This window comes from Protopterus annectens, chromosome 3.part0, assembly GCF_019279795.1.
Source record: "Protopterus annectens isolate FY-2018-M chromosome 3.part0, PAN1.0, whole genome shotgun sequence".
NCBI classification, from domain to species: Eukaryota; Metazoa; Chordata; order Ceratodontiformes; family Protopteridae; genus Protopterus; species Protopterus annectens.
The window spans coordinates 179,515,533-179,527,811 of NC_056731.1; the positions used below are offsets into that span (position 1 = coordinate 179,515,533).

The 12,279-nt window shown below is 39.4% G+C and overlaps 1 protein-coding gene across 1 annotated transcript in view; it reads right to left on the minus strand.

Annotated features, from left to right (window-relative positions):
• SLC6A20 (solute carrier family 6 member 20) overlaps positions 1 to 12,279 on the minus strand; it is an 817,648-nt gene that overhangs the window by 623,073 nt on the left and 182,296 nt on the right. The gene's annotated exons all lie outside the window — the stretch shown is intronic.

Below are 12,279 nucleotides of genomic sequence, written 5' to 3' on the forward strand. Positions count from 1 at the left end.
AAGCTTAAGCTCATAAAAAAATTCTGCTTCAGAATGCTCAGGTAACAAACTTTTGCTTTAATAATGACTCTTACACTGCGCAGATGAAGTTAGGTATATCAAAGTGGTGTCAGGCACAATTCTGAAACTTAGTAGATTTATGAAAATTCCTGCTGCTGGTAAAATCGCCTTGAATATGCCACTTAGTAGGCTGACCAACATGCAAATCAAAGGGAAGTGCAATAGAAAACAATAATTTCATAACTGTTTACTCAGGAATAACAAACAGCCAAAACAGTCTGCAAGATTAGAATTGGCATTGAAGTATCCCACGAAACAAAGAATTTGAACAGTCAGTCAAAATCCAGAAGAATATACAGCTGATAGGCTAATGACCCAGCAGTTCATGCAACATTGCTGTGGTAACTGATGCCAATCTAATGTTCAGGATATGCTGAGGAACAAATGGCAAGAAAGCTCAGCCAGCAAGAGTTTCCAGTGTGCCTGTATCAGTTAAAGAACGTATGCCAGCAAAGAAATGTGGGTGACTCAAGCAGAAAAGAAAACAAATTTATTTATTTATTACATTTTTATTTATTTTACATTTGCTTATTGGGAAAGTCCGACTGGACATAAGTCCTTTTTCAGTGGATGCCCGGGGAGAAAAGCTCCACTTGAACAACACTATATAAAATACAGATAAATGCACATTATAGACCTAGGTTAAAAAATATAGGCACATTCAGTTTAAGCTAACATAGTACATACACATACAGGTAACTCAGTAGAATACATGTGATTGAGAGTACATGTGGAGATTATTAAACATATCATATGTCAGAGAAGTGAGTAAGGATGAGTTATAAATCATGTTCATTCAGACCAGGTATAACTTAGTTACAAGTTGAGATAATAGTAAACTAGTAGCAGAGTTACTGGAAGTGAGTATAGGGATAAGGTGTTACGGATAAGTACTAACCAGGATGTATTTATTAGGTAAGATTTTAGAATTTTTTAAAACTGTACTAAAGAAGAATCGAATGATATATGGGTGGGCAGTGTATTCCATATTCTTGGTATGAAGATGGAGAAGAGGGATCCACCAACTGTATTCTTTTTTAGTTACCTCAAGAAGGAATGTATTACTGGAGTGGAGAGTTCTATTACTGGAGTATGGGTGTAGTAGATTTTGGAGTGCAGGAGTTTTCTCAGGCTGATGTATAGTTGTATGGGCTAAGGTAAGTTGATTGCACAGAAGGAGGTGAGGGAGTTCCAGCCAGATAAGATGCTTTAGAGCTGTATAGTAGTGTGTGACCTATAAGGAGAGTCAGTGGCAAACCTGGCTATTTTGTTATAATAGGAGTCAAGTTTGGTTAATTCAGCCTTTCTAAGATTAATGAGAACTGGAGAGGCATAAAGGAGTGTTGAAAAGAAATGTGTGCATGCAATGGTGGACTTAGTATTTTTAGTAAGAAACTGCTTATTTCTGTAAAGGACGCCCATTTTTTGTGTACTTTCTTTATGGTCTGGGAGATGTGAATATCAAATTTCATATTACTGTCAATCTGTACACCTAATAATTTGGTGTGGGTTACAGGAGAGACAGTGGTTTTATTCCTAGACAAAATATTGAATGACGGGTTAGGTGCAGCAGACCTTGTAGGCTGGAAGATCAAAAGTTTAGTTTTGTTCAGATTTAGAATTAGTTGGGATTTGGTAAGCCATGCTTCATCAGAAGGAAAGGAATCTTGAGTTAGTGTGTATAGTTCTTGTAAGGAGGAAGAAGCACATATTAGTGTAGAATAATCTGCGTATTGGATGACAGAAGTGTGTAGAGCAAAAGTATGGAGATTATTAGTAAAAAGAGAGAGCAGTAGGGGTCCCAGGATGGAACCTTGGGGAACTCCTAGAGAGACTGGAAGACGGGAGAGGTCCTGCTGCCATTGAACTGCTTGCTGACGACCTTCTAAATAGCTTTGGAATCAAGCAATGGAGGATTTACTGAGATGTAGATCAGAAAGAACATTAATAAGTTTACTATGTGAGACCATGTCAAAGGCCTTAGAAAGGTCTAGAAAGATGGCAAATACAAATCTACCATTGTTTCTGTGATGGTTTATTGTATTTGTGAAAGACATAACAGCAGTGGTAGTGCCATGTTGACTGTTTGACAAAAAATTATATGACTATGTAAGTAGTCCATTATTTGAGAATGTAAACATCTCTCTAGGATTTGAATAGAGGGATAGGATAGCGATCGGGTGGTAGTTGGTCAGCTCAGTGGAAGCACCTCCTTTGTTTAATGGAATAATATGGGAAGTTTTCCAAATTACACGGACTAGATTTTTAGAAATGGATCTGTTAATAAGAATATCTACTGGGTAGGTGATTGCTTCAGCAATGATTTGTAGAAAGTAGATGGGTAGTTTATCTGTGGCCAGTGTTGTAGGTTTTATTTTTTTAAGTAATGTTTTTATTGTATCTATTGAGACAGGGTGAAAGGTAAAGGTTTTCTTGTTATTATGAGATTTGGGTGGTTCTGTGGAGGGGAGGGATCCTGCGGGTTTAAACAGGGCTATAATGGACTCAGTGAAGTATTTATTGAATTGAGTTGCTATGTTCAGTGTGGTGTTTGAAGTAGTTGGGGAGGGTGTACTAGATTTATTTGGAAGGAGTATGTTATTAATGACTGTCCAGAACTTTTGAGGATTGTTTTGATGCTGTATTTGTATGTTGTGGTAGTAATTAATGTTGTCTAATTTAACTGGTTTCTTTGCTTTATTTCTGAGCTACAGGTAGATTTGTTTTGAGGTTTGGGATCTATTTTTATGCCATTGGTCCCAGGCTTTATCTCCGGTTTTAAGCAGTGACCTGGTTTCTTTACTAAGTCAAGAAGCAATAGTAGATTTGGTTCTTATTGTTCTGGGAAGAGCACATGAATTCAAGATCTCTAAAAAGGTAGAGTTGAAGTATTTAACAGCTTCATATAGGTCGAGTAGCTTGAGTGGAGTAGAGTTACAATGTTTTTGGGCAGATATGAAGTTGATGGGGTTAAAGTTTCTTTTATTTCTTATTAGATATATGGTGTATATGTTTTGTATGATAAATACGATGCCTTGGTAGATGGTCACTTAGGCTATCTGGGAGGCAGGCAGAATGCGAGGTATGGTCTGGTCTATTTATCAAAATCCAGTCAAGGATTGATTGTCTTTTGGATGATTTGTCTATTCTTGTAGGAAATTGGATGATCTGGGTAAATCCATAGAGATTGATATAAATAGTGGGATTTATAGAGTTGCAGGTGAGCCAATCAATGTTAAAATTACCCATGATGATATTTTCCTGTGGGAGTGAACTGGAGGGCCAATGCAGTAAGTTTTCCAAGGTGGATATGTTGTTTCCAGGTGGGATGTAGCATCCAATTGTTAACCTGTTTTCTGGAGTTAATTTTTAATTTGGTAAAAATTACTTCAGCGTTGTCAAAGTTGGGGGTGATTAGGTGCACAGTCTCAGCTTTAAGTTGATTTTTATATAAAATTGCTATACCACCTCACCTTTTTGCTATTCTGTCCTTCCATAAGATGTTGCATCCTGGAGCCAGTATTTCTTTATTACTATTGTCAGGTTTTAGCCATGTTTCAGTTAGAATTACAATATCTGGTAAGTATAGGGAATGATTGGCATGCAGATCATGGATTTTTTTTAGTAATGCTTCTAATGTTTATATTTAGTAACAGTAGGTCTACTGCTCTTATGGGTAGGTCTAGTGTGATGTGGGAGTGATTAGTATATTGGGTGGATGGGTAGATTGGAATGTGATGGTCTGGGCTTGGGATGAATGTCTCCATGGAGAGACAACTTAGATGCAATAAAGATTATAGTTTTTATGATTTTTGCCATGCACTTATCATAACTCAGGGACATTTTGGTGGGAGGTGATGGTGAGGTTGTATTAGGGGCGTGCACATGGTTGGTGAGAGATGGGTTAAAGAGAGATGGAGATGAGAATGATATTCAACTTGTAATTCTGAGGAAACAGCAGGATGTAGCACGGTAGGGAATAGGTACTATTAGGTACAATTAGGACTGATTTTGGATAAAAAGTAGGCTTAACAGACTAAGCAGGGAAATGAAACTGAGACGGAGCAGTACAGAATGATAACAGCACACAGATGAGCTGCACTAAAACAAGTCCTTAAGGACATGGTAGGTCTGCAACCTCGGGCACCTCTCACAGTACCTTGTACCCACAGTATGAATAAATAGATAGATAATAGCATTATTAATTCCACCAGAAACACCTACTTTGATTCAAGTGACTGGTGATTTCATCATACAGATGCAAGGTGTATCAGAAAAAAAATCATCTGTTTCAAACCTGTATCACACTGTACCTACTAGGCATCAAAGACATGGTTAACACATGCCATTCATGAGTTGGAGACTGCATGGTCTAATTCATGAGGGCAGATTTTACTTTATATTAATGTAAGTTATATCAGAAATAAAAATTACCTCCTTCAAAGTTAGGTTATACGTATTTAAGAATCAAGGCTAATATATGCTAATCCTGACTGAAATTTTACCACAAATACTATATTGTTAGATCTGAGAAGAAACACAAAGGAGAGGGCAATGTTACCATACTATTTTATACAAATATAACATGGATACTGTCATAAAACAAATCCAAAATGTGAGGGCAGTGATCATCCTGATCAATATGATGTAAACGTTCCACTATTAATGACCTATGGAAAATCCCTCAAATGTATAATGCCCAGTTTGAAACAGTCCAGTAACATTTACCTGAAGAAAAATTTTAAAGAATGCTTTTGTAGGGTGGGTTCAAGCCCATCTCCACCCCTAATGTGCAGTAGTTCCCTTCTCCAATTCCTCTGTCAATTACATTTCCTAATAGCATGGTCACACAACCCCATGGAAAGGAGAAGAACCCTCACACAGTGAACACAATACACGCACAAACTGCATTGTTACAGCCCAAGTATAACAATAGTATAACAATCGTAAATGTTTTCATGGAAATGAAATATTGTGGAAATGGAATTGAGGAGTTAGTGATCAACAAAGTGGATACCCGTAAGTCAAATTCCACTCATGTAACCCACATGCAAGGCCTTAACCTGGTCTGTGACATTAATAGAACTTGGCAGGATAGATTTGTGTCCCAAAGACTCCCCCATCTGTGGAACAGACTCCCTCTCCATGTCAAGCAGAGTACCTCTCTAGCCCTCTTTAAGAGGAACCTGGATGACTGAATGGGAAGCAGAAAATGCACCCCCTGGGATTTCACCTGTGTCCCTGCTGGACAGGGGAAACAGGTGCTGACTTTGAGGGAACATGGGAGAAATTCTTGGCTAGGCTTATAAGGGCCTCAAGGCCAATAGCCTAGTATCGTCCTATGAACCTTTGATAATTGAGCTCTACTCTACAGGTTACCAGTTAATGAAGCTGTCATTTACTTTTATCTTTGTGAGCACAGTAAAACATGACTCCGTCAGGTAAGAGGTATGCTAAACTCACTAATCTGTCTTAGATTACTTCTCAGATCAAGGCTATGGTGTTAAACAGAAATCACTTTTGCACTTTCGACCACTAGTCTAGGCTTAGCAAAAGATTGCAAGACATATAAGAAAGTTAGAAATCAATCAAAGTCTTTCAGCAAAATGAATTATTGTCTGAATCATCACAAGATAACTTCTAACAACTCAAGGAAGCTCTGGAGTAGCAATGATTAATTCCTCAACCTTGCCTATATATACCCATGCAAAGAAGGATGTAAGACTACTGTGATTCATCAAGGAGATCAAACAATATCATAAGAATTTATCTGTTATATATAACATTGGGACAGTAATATATATATATATATATATATATATATATATATATATATATATATATATATATATATATATATATATATATATATATATATATATATAAATATATATATGTAACATCCTTAGTGGCTCTGTAAGTAAGTACAATCCCAAGCAGTAAAACCTCCAGGCTGAAAGAAGCCAGAGGACAGCCAAAAACAAAATGTCAGAAAGCGGAGACCTAAATGACTGAGGAATCAATTAAAACTCTAAGACCTGTTCTTCAAAGAAAAGTGGTTGTTGATGATGTTAAATGGTGGTCAAACATCCACTGCTGAGGAATTAACTATAATGGAGACTGGGACAGCCACACCCCTAATGGAGTGAATTTTGACTGGACATTTTCCCACTGGGGAAACTAACTTCCTGCTGACAAAAAATGATACAATTGGCACTTCACTTCGACAGAGTTTAAATGGCAACTACCAGCACTCATCATTTCTGGGGAAAAGGAGACAGCCATTTTCCTAAACTCATGCACCTACTTTAGGTAAAACCTGAGAAGGTGGTGTACATTTAGGGTGTGAAAGATCTGCCCGAACAAAGAAAATCAAGAGATGAATGGACTAGTTCAATGACAATTCTGACACCATTTTCAGAAAGAAATTTGGAAGACTAGATAAGGTTCGCAGCACATGATGTCCAGCAATTCCAAAATTCTATGACCTTTGGCAATGAACACCAAGAAAAGTTGTTTTCAAGGAAATACACTTTAAAGGCTACAAAACCACTGACTTTGAATAAGGGATAGGCAAACATAACAAATATAAATCTCAGGTCTTACAAAGGGATTGGGTCCTTTAAAATTGTACATAGATGCAGAATTCTCTCTCTTTTATAGAACCGCTTGATTAGCTAATGCTGGGCCACAGTAATTCCCTTCACAAGGTTACGAAGGACAAAACTAGCTGACACCTGCACCCTGAGCATTGAATGACTAAGGCCCAGATCATACAGGTTTGGATGATAAAACTGAAAAAAAAAAACAGTCATTTGACCATCTGGAAGTGGTATGGAGTACTGCCCCAACCAAACTGAGAACCTGTACCACTTTGTAGAGTATGTCTGTTAGATAGAAGGCTTTCTGGAATCTCCAATCACTTCTGAGACCCCAACTGGAAGATCTGACAGAACCAGAAGGTTTCTAGCAATAACCAGGCCCTGGGGTAGGGCTTAGCCTGTAAACACATTCTTCTCATCTAATAAGGAGGATAAGTATACATTTTATGATGAGATGCAAAATCCGAGAGAATAGAGGGAAAGCACACAGGAATCTTCCTTGCCTTGGGAGTAGAGAATGAATACTCTGTGAACTCCACCAAGACCTGCTGTTCTAGTCATAGGTGTGGGCAGTACCTGATACTTCAAAGTGGAAAACAGATTGATTTCCAGACCACCCTATTTGTAGCTGTCCCAACCAATGTACAACTCCTGAACCCATAATTCCAAGTAAAGATTGGAGGAGCATCTTAGAAAGTCTATCAGCATGATCATTTCTGCTGGGATGTAAAATGCTGAGAAAGTGACTCTCTTGCCTTTGGATCATTGCTGGACACACACTGTATCTCTCAAAGAGTTATGACTAAGTCCCTCCTTGCCTGTTGATATGCCACAAGAACAGATAGGCAGCAAGATCAGATTAGGAGGGCCCTCAGAGCAGTAGCAGCTTTTCTCCCAAGGCTTTTAGAGCCAGTAGGACTGCACATATCTCGAAATGGATGATCCTAAGTTCTCTCTCTCTCTCCAGTGTGGGCAACTTCCTTGTAACATGTAGGAGCTCAGCTGAACTTCCCATCTTGTCAGTGAAGCACCCATCAGCACTACCTGCAATCGTCAGAGATGGGAGATCCGCTTGATAGTTTGTGCAGATTATCCTCCATTTCAATGTCCAGATAGTCTGATACCAAGAGATGATTGGTGAGTGCCTTATCATTTTTCAGCCACTAAAACCTTACATTCCACTGCAACAATCCACATTCAGTGGAGATCAAGTGATACAGTAGATCATGTTGACCATCAAACCCTAAACACACAGGAGTGTCTGAACTTGGGTCAACCATTATATTCTGTTCTAGCTGTCAAATCTGTGATATCACGGGCCATCTCCACTGAGGGGAACAACCAACACTGCATAGCATCCAGTCCTATGCTAATGAAGGTAATACCCTTACATGGGATAGGAGGCCTTCATCCAGTTTATGATCATTCATAGGGACTGCAACTATGGATGCATCCACTGCAGGGATGTTACCAGGAAATAACTAGATAGGGCAACCATGAGCCAATCATGTAGGAAAAGGAAGAAAAAGTGCTCCTTTTCCTGAATGGCTTTGGCTTCATTAATAGCATCTTACTAAATATCCAGGGTGCAGATGAAAATTTTGTACTAAAGAAACAAAAGGTAACTCCCGCATATTTTCCAGACATGAATGTGTCAGAATGCATCCATAGTGAATGTCTCAATACATCAAATTCATATTTTTATCAAAAACTGGACCTCTTTTATCACTTTGGTGCTTTCATCTTCTCTAGAGTTGGGTTTGTGGAGTATTGCCCCATCTCCAAAACCATTTTGTTCTATTTTGCAGTGGTTGGTTTTGGAATTTTGTTGCATAAAAATGGAATCTGATGAATTAATATGAATCCCATCTAGCATGTCAAGTGATACCATCCAGGGACCCTGCAGCAGCAGAGGAATGACCTTCTGGAGGGTCACTGTCCAGAAATTGATATCTCTGATGTGTTTATTTAAGCTGCTGAGGTCCAGAATGGGACAGAAGTCTTCTGACCCCTAAGGAAAAAAGAGTGTGAGTAGAACTCTTGACCTTATGATGTAGGATGTACAACTTGTACAAATCCCTTACAGAATAGAACTTTAGCTTATATAAAAAATTTCTTCTGAAATGGGTTGTTCTCTGAACAGGGTTTTTACTTGAGAAGGTCTAAGAGCTCAAAGACCCAGCTGACCCTGACTATGTTAAGACTAACAGAACCCCTTCCCCCTCCCCAAAGGCAGCCCTAGATGGTAGTCGTGACTGTGATTGCTGGACCAGCAAAGTTATCCCCTTGGATAAGTTAGCTGGCACCACTGGAAGGGGACAAGATGAAGTAAGACTAGACAGCCTTACTAGGTCTGCAAAAAGGCTTCTTCTTCTGGGGAGTTTGGCATCTTTAAAGGGGCATCTTCTTTTTCTTCTTCTTCCTCTTGAGGAGCTGGATAGATCTGCAAGACAAAGAAGTGGGAGGGCAAAGGGAGTTCATTGTCTCCAACAAAAAAGAGGAGCTGCTTCCTCTTTATGAAGTTATCCACCAGATCCCATGAGATCTAGCAGAATAACAGTTCTTCCTTTAAAATGGTACCTAGGATGCACTGCCTGATATTCTCCACAAGGCAGAACAGCCTCAACCAAATCATTCTGTACTGGCAAATGCCTGAGTCTATTGCTCTAACTATAACATCAGAACAGTCGAAACTATAACACACCATACTTCTTAACCTCTCAGCAAAGAATCAGAGACAAAGCCAATAGTAATGCAGAACCAGAGTTGCAAAAATAGAGACAGAATTAAAAATGCTCTTATAAACTTAGAAAGTTGCTAGAATAGCAGGTTTTAGCATGCATTTATTAAAGGATTTGAATTCTGAAATCCAAATATCTGTCATTATTTAGTGACTGCAATCCTCAGTCCTTTGCTAGAAAACCACATATTTTTTGAAGGGCACACCAAAAATATGGCAGAATAATCTGGACATTCTGCAAACATCTGGAAGGTTTATAGGTATGCTGCACACTGAACTCATGGTGGATGCTGCAGACAAAGTATTGACTACCTCCTTTTACAGCTCAGACCCTGGGAGGATGGTAGGCTTTTTGGGGCTTTTGTGATTCAGTCAACAGCACTTTCCTTGCATGTTATACGATCAATAGAAAAAGAGCTAAATAAGATTCACTAGCAGTGGAGTTTTCTATTTTCTCCACTGTTGTGTGACCTCGGAGTAGGTATATTTAAGTTCAGGGTGTGTAAAGAGTGTCCCCCACATGGAAGGTGTAGGGGTGCTTGACCACTGTAAAAAAATCTTACTTCAGAGGTCCAGTAAAACTTGTTTTGCTCCTTTTCCATTGACTGTTCAGCACTCAATAAAAGTGCTGTTGCTCTATCGACATGTATCAGCTTTTCCAATACCAGATTCACTAGAGATGACTGGAATAGAGATAGATGGGATAAATAACTGAGGCCTGTAGTGTAACAGAAGAAAAGGCTTTCATTTTTACCTTGTCTGAGGATTTATATTCCTTTCCAGGAGGCAATATGTGAAGTATTGTGGCCTCTGTGTCCTGTGCTAAAGTAAATAGGTGATATAGAAGTCACCACAAAGATGCATGGTGAAGATCTCACTCTATTCAGCTGGTGGCTTATAGTAAGCATCTGTTTTTTTGAGTGCTGCAGCAGTGGAGTCTGAGTGTTTTCTGGCTGCATATATGGTATCCTTTATAACTTTCTCCAGTTGGGGAATTACCCAAAGCTCTTTCTCTTTCTTTCCACATATGAGAACATTATTGGAAAGAATGGAAATGAGGCTATAGGCCAGTTCTAAGAGGACTTCATAAGCTTCAAGGTTTCTTCAAAGGAGTGGTCATATGGGGGAACTATAAGATGGGAAGAACTCTTTGTCCTTATCTATACTGGACATAATGGCCTTTGGGTTTATAGATACTTTATAGATATCTGATGGAGAGGGATAACCTGCCCTCACATGTTCCATCAGGGACAAGCTTGTACATAACTGATGTGCTTGTGGTTCAGGATGTAATGTTGGAGTGCTGAGTGCTGACTGAAAGGGATCTGGAGGTTGTGAGGTTTGCCTGCTAAAGGCATTGTGAGGACGTAAGAGGCCTGCACTAGACCAAATGCTGACATCAAGCCATGTTCCCTAGGGCAGCATTACCTCACTCACATGGACAGGGCCCACCATACTTTAAACACTTTTGACAGAATTACTGTCTGTAGTGAGGAATGACCAGGTAGATCTTCCTCAGCATGGATCAACAGGTCCAGCATGACCTGATGAGACACCCAGAGAGAAGAATTTATTGAGTCATTATCTGAGATCAGACCAGTCAGTAGCCCTGGTGAACTACTGGAGGATAGACTACTCTACAATGTGGGTTGAGCCTTCCAAGGTGGAAGCAGGTGTGGACATCTACTAAGGTGGAAGCAGGTATGCACACCTATGAGGCCCCACTCATCATTGTGAAGTGGAGGATGGAAGTAACTTTTCTTCCTCCCAAGAAGAGGGTAGCTTTGTAACACAGGGGAATCAAAGGGTCATTTCAGAAATGTGATTGCCACCAGAATGGTGTGACCAAGATCTGATTTCTTTTCCCTTGTCTTTTTGCCATTTCTCCAGCAAAGACCTGGAGATGTGTGTGGGACGCTTGGGTTCACAAGTGGGTACATGGTTGCATACAATTGGCAAGAACAGAAGACCTCCTATCTTAACCATTCTCTGTCACCAATTAATTTCCTGAGGGCTCCATTTTAATATGTTTTTCCTCAAACATCCAGAATGATTCCAGTGACTGGATCACCAGATATGCAGGTCTCTACAAACCTGAGTGCATTGTCCTTAACCCCACTAAAACCATCCGTTTTTAGCTGGTGCTTAACATTAAACATGAGTGTTACAGTAGAAATGGCTTTGCCTTTAGTGTAAAAAAATGTAGAACTCTGGCAGTTGGGATCCCCCCATCCTACCAGCTTCATGTATTATTGATGGGCAACAATTAAAATCTGACAAATTGTTAAACAGCTTGCAGTGTATGTAGATGATGACCTTTTCATTTTATACCCATATAGTAGCTACCATCTACAAAACATATGGAGCTGTCTGCCTTTTCCTGTATTGGGTAAACGGCCATGCCAAGGAAGTAAGTCAAGCACAATTATGGAGTACTGCACCTTGTTCTGTTACTCACGCACCATCTGATGAAACTGGAAGATAAATGAAGGGCTATAAAGCTTCTGTTATTCTCAAAGACTACAGCAACTGTTTCTTTTTCTTTTCCGTGTCTTCTCACCTTCTTAGGGGAGAGTCATATCTGATGTGCATAGCATTACAGGATTCCTTTCTGTTTCTTAGAATACCACCCTGATGACCTAAGCATCAGAAGGCATTTGGCCTTAGTATAAATTAATATTGACAATACAGTGACAAATGATAGCTTTGTATCTCAAAGCCTTCCATGCCTATGGAATAAACTCCTGCCAAATAAACTCATCTCATCAATCTATACCTTCAAGAAGGAAATGAAGGAACATATGGGCATCCAGAACTTCCAGCACATGATCCAGGGTATCACTTCTTAAAGACCAATAGGCCTTGAACGTGTTCACC